Below are 4,506 nucleotides of genomic sequence, written 5' to 3'. Positions count from 1 at the left end.
CAAAAAAATATTGAATATCTTATATTGTTTTTATCATATCTCCTAAGTTACAATTCTAAGTCAGCTAAAATTTAAGGCATTTGAAAGGTAACAAATTTATCGTTGTAAGAACCAAAAGTGAGCAAAAATCATTTGAGTGCACCCCTTCTTAGGAAAATGTTATAAAGACTCCAAAGGAGTATGTATAACACTAACCATAGAACCACTTAATACATTTGGATGTCATCTATTGGTGGAACCTATTCCCCAAGATTTTAAACCCAAAGAATGCATAAAATTTAAAACTTTTCTTTTTGAATTATCAGCAAAAACTTTCTTGAAATTTTTGTCAAAACCTCAAGTGGGTTACCGAATGATCAATCAAAATAATATTGAATTTAAGACAATTAACATTTCTCAAAATGATTTCAATCCATAGACAGGGTAATTTACAAAATTTAGAATAACAGTAATGTTTTCCAAAATAACTAGTGAATTTATCCAAAAACTTAGTTCCCAAGAAAGGAAAATGATTGGCTCTTTGATGTTGCCTCAACTTTCCGCAACCGCTATGTCTCAACTACTCAGTACCTACAATTGTTTTAGTAGGAGGTTAGAAAAGCCCCCAACACGAATACAATAACAAAACATATATGCATAGAAACAGGCATATATTAAATATCAATATTTTCTTATAAATAAGTAATTATTAGTGTAAATCAATAATAGTTTAATATCATATGCAATAATCTTATTCATGCATGACTTACCAATGCAAGTAAAGCGATCATCGTAGGCATGGATAATTTATATTTCTTTTCATTTATATTTTCTTTCTTAGATGGTGCATGGCATGCTTCACTATATGCACAAAAGACTTTTGTTTTCCTTTCTTTATATTATGTTGGTACGATGCAAACAATACTGAAATTATAGGCTTGGCCTAGGGGTATATTCAATCAATTTGTATCTTATTACCCTAGCTTTGCTTCTCTTCTCCTATTCTCTAGTGAGGGGTAATTCTACGAGAGAGAAACCCTAATACTTGCATCCTGATATATTAGACTTGATTTTTAGCTGAAACAATCTAACTACCATCTTGCAGCACAGGTGGCAGCTATTCCCTTCTATCCGTGGTTGAGAAAGCAACCCTTCATGCTTTAATAAAATCCCAAAGATCATAGTGTACTCACTTACTCTCTCATTGTAAGCTACAAGAGAATTAACATTTAAATTCTTTATCATTTGATTAACTCTTTTTGACATAGGTACTTTAAATAATAATTAATCTTTCAAAGATTCTATAGCCTTTACCAAGCACAAGCATGTATCTTTTCATTTAACCCATCTTAAGATTATAAGCCACTCATTTGGGAGACTAACATATATCAATCCAGTTGATTATGCACACGGTCATGAGCTACTCATTCACGCTCGAGCAATCATAAAATAACAATTGCATAATATGCTTTTCATCATAGATATTTTGCAATACATACATACATCATTTAGTATGCATTTCATCATATAAGCATAAAGATCATGCTAACATGCATCGTAAATCCAGAAAATATGATTTTTTTATTCATACACAGGCTTAAAATTACGTAAATATTCTTAAGCTTGCATATTCGAAAAGCTTGAGTCGCATACATACAATTATTCGAAAAACTCAAAAATGCATTAATACGTACATGTTCATAAAAAACTGAATTACAAGAATATGCTTGTAAACTTAACATATATGTATTTTCCATTTGAAACATGTTTAAAATATTCACATATGGATTATTTCAAAACTTTTTGCATACATACATATTTGTGTGTTTAAAATATAATGGTTTCATAAATATATATTTTTCTCATAAAATGTGCAATACGAATAATTTTTGAAAAACCAGCAAAAAGGAGGGGACGTCGGCTGGTGGCAAAAAAGAAATGAGGAGCAGGAGTAGTGGGGGCTCTTGCTGTGGGTGGTAGAGGAGTGAGCTGGTGCCTTCTTGATGGAAAAACATAGAGGGAAGGCAGGGGGGAGAGGCAGCAGGCGGTAGCTGCTGCCTTCTTGTCGAAAACACAGTAGGAGAGGAAGATGGTGGGCAGTGATCGGTCGGTGGTGGTTTAGTAGAAAACAGGGAGGGAGGCATTGTGGTTGGCAGTGATAGGTGGTAAGGGGAAGATGGTCGCAGGGTGATCGTCTACAATTGGAGGATGGTGGTAATTAGGTGGCTGGGGTTGCCGATCGTTGTAATGGCAGCTGGTGGCTGTGGTGGAGGCAGTAATGAGGTGGAGAGGGTGCAGGTAAGGGAAGTGAAAAGAGGTCACGATGGAGGTGGTTCACCGTGAACCTTAAGTTGGAGAGGGAGAGAACCACGAGAGTGAACGAAGTGAAGTGAAGTGGAGTGGGGAGTTATGAGAACATGGTGAGGGCAGGTATTTACGTGAAATGAGAGGGAGAGAGGTTGAGTGAGTGAGAGTGAAGGGTGAAGGGTGAAGGGTAGGGAGATGAAAAAAAAAAGGTGGGAAAGAAAGGATTTGGGTTTTAAGGCGTGGATTTAAAACTCATTTTGCTTAGTGGAATGCATTTGGATATCCAAATGAATCTCAAATGGATCTAAATAGCTTTTATGTTCGATTTAAACCCCGGTATGGGTTTAAACCCTACGCAAATTTATTTGGTTTGACTCAAATCATTCGAAGATCCAATTCTTAATATCTTAAGATCCAGTGGATCCCATGTATTTATTCGGATAGTCTAAACTTATGTTGGTGTTGGTTGAACCTCATGGATCTCGACTGAGGTCCAAATCCAAATTAATACCTTATACAAAACCTCGTAAGTCCCCAATAAAGGATGAAATACTAACAATAATCAATCACTAAATAATCAAGCAATGTTATCTAATTAATTTGCCAAAAAATATATTTAATACCAAAATAATTTACAAAAATTTCTCTTTTATACAGTTCTAAATTTTGAGAAATTTGCAGACTTTAAAGGTTAGCATGTTTCTACTTCAAGAGGGAAGCATTTGGGTCTAGTTTTATCTCATTCAAGCCTTCCTATTTGACTTCAAGAGGGAAGATGAATCACTTTTTAGCAAATTAGCAAAAAAGTTGCCCAAAATATCTATATCTCACATGGTGTGCTTGGAAATGTGCATCCATACCCGTGATCATGACGCATGCATGAATCCCACTAATTAATAGTCATCATAATTGAATGGTCCTGCAGCATCCTATGGTTGAGACGTATCACTTTTTGTGAGCTATATTTCTTCATAAAATGTGGAGAATGCATGATTGAAAGTTTTGTTTAGTATTGTAATACATCTTTAATGATGATCTCAATAACATCTTAACCAACCCATAAATAACTACGTTTTTCATCTTTTCCTTTTGCTTTCAAACCTAGATAAATAAAGCCACTGACAGAAATTTGAATCTTCAAGTCATGAAACCACTCGAAATGGAGAATGCATATCCAACAAGAATTTCGGCAGAGTAGTAATCGGTACCAGTCATGTTGGTAATTAAAAAAAATTCTAAATGCGACCAACCTTAATTTTAGTTATGATTTAGAATAATAAAAATAAGCAATTTCTAGACCAAAAAGTTGGAATTTCTGTCAAAATTTTCATTTGTACAAATGTATTTTATATTCAATATTCTCTCTGCTCAAAATCCATGAAAGGGCACATGATGACAGGGATGGCTCTGAGGCAACTCCGACGATGACAAACACCTAGTGCTACGTAAAGACATCACCAATGCATTTTGGATCTGCCAAGTCATATCTGTGTGCACAAGTGACATGATGTAATCGATGATTGTAGAGTCACAAGGGAATGTAATTGCACCATCAATGTTCAACCCAAACTCTTCTTCGGCCATCTTCAGTAGCTCCTGGAAGATGGGTCTTTGGAGGCAAACCAAGGGAACCATGTATCTTTTGCCATCTGCGGCATAAGCCACAAAATGGCCCTTCTCTGCAATTTCTGCGACTATGGTGTGGCTCTTGTTCACACCACCAAATGAGATTCTTCTTCTTCCTCTAGCGGCCATCTTCTGCCACTTCTTAGCCATCTCCACTAGCCTCTTTGTGCGGATCATTCTTGCAGGTTGAAGATGAAGATGATGATTGCGGTTCAAACTCTTTTCTGAAAAGACAAGCAAAAGTATTTTGAGTGTAGCTGAGCTTGAGTTGTGATTATTGATATGTTTGTGCTGATGAGAAACTTTGCTCACTTGTGCTTTTATATATATAGAGCGAGGGATTGACTGAAATTGAGTACATAAAAGGCAAGTAGGAAGCATGTCATGTGGGGGGCAATACCACATGGGTAAGGAGATGGGTATGCTGGTGGCCACCACAGCATGGACACAACCCCGCTTTGTTCATCAACTGGAGGGTCCTAACATGCTTGATGATCCAATCAACCAACCGACTCTCAATATAGAAGATTCAAAAGTTGTGGATGGTGAGATGTCTCAATCTCTCTCTTTATCGTTGTACCACCCTTACCATAC

At 36.2% G+C, this 4,506-nt stretch overlaps 1 pseudogene across 1 annotated transcript; it reads right to left on the bottom strand.

Moving 5' to 3' along the window:
• Positions 1–3,582: 3,582 nt before the first annotated feature.
• Positions 3,583–4,089, bottom strand: LOC149829756 (auxin-responsive protein SAUR68 pseudogene; annotated as a pseudogene). The gene has a single exon (XR_016433589.1). The product of XR_016433589.1 is annotated as an auxin-responsive protein SAUR68 pseudogene (transcript).
• Between the last annotated feature and the right edge of the window lie 417 nt (positions 4,090–4,506).

This window comes from Nuphar pumila, chromosome 8 (assembly GCF_984573655.1).
Source record: "Nuphar pumila chromosome 8, dmNupPumi1.hap1.1, whole genome shotgun sequence".
Lineage (NCBI taxonomy): Eukaryota > Viridiplantae > Streptophyta > Magnoliopsida > Nymphaeales > Nymphaeaceae > Nuphar > Nuphar pumila.
Note: the sequence above shows the minus strand (reverse complement) of the source record. Positions and strands in the feature narration are given on the sequence as shown.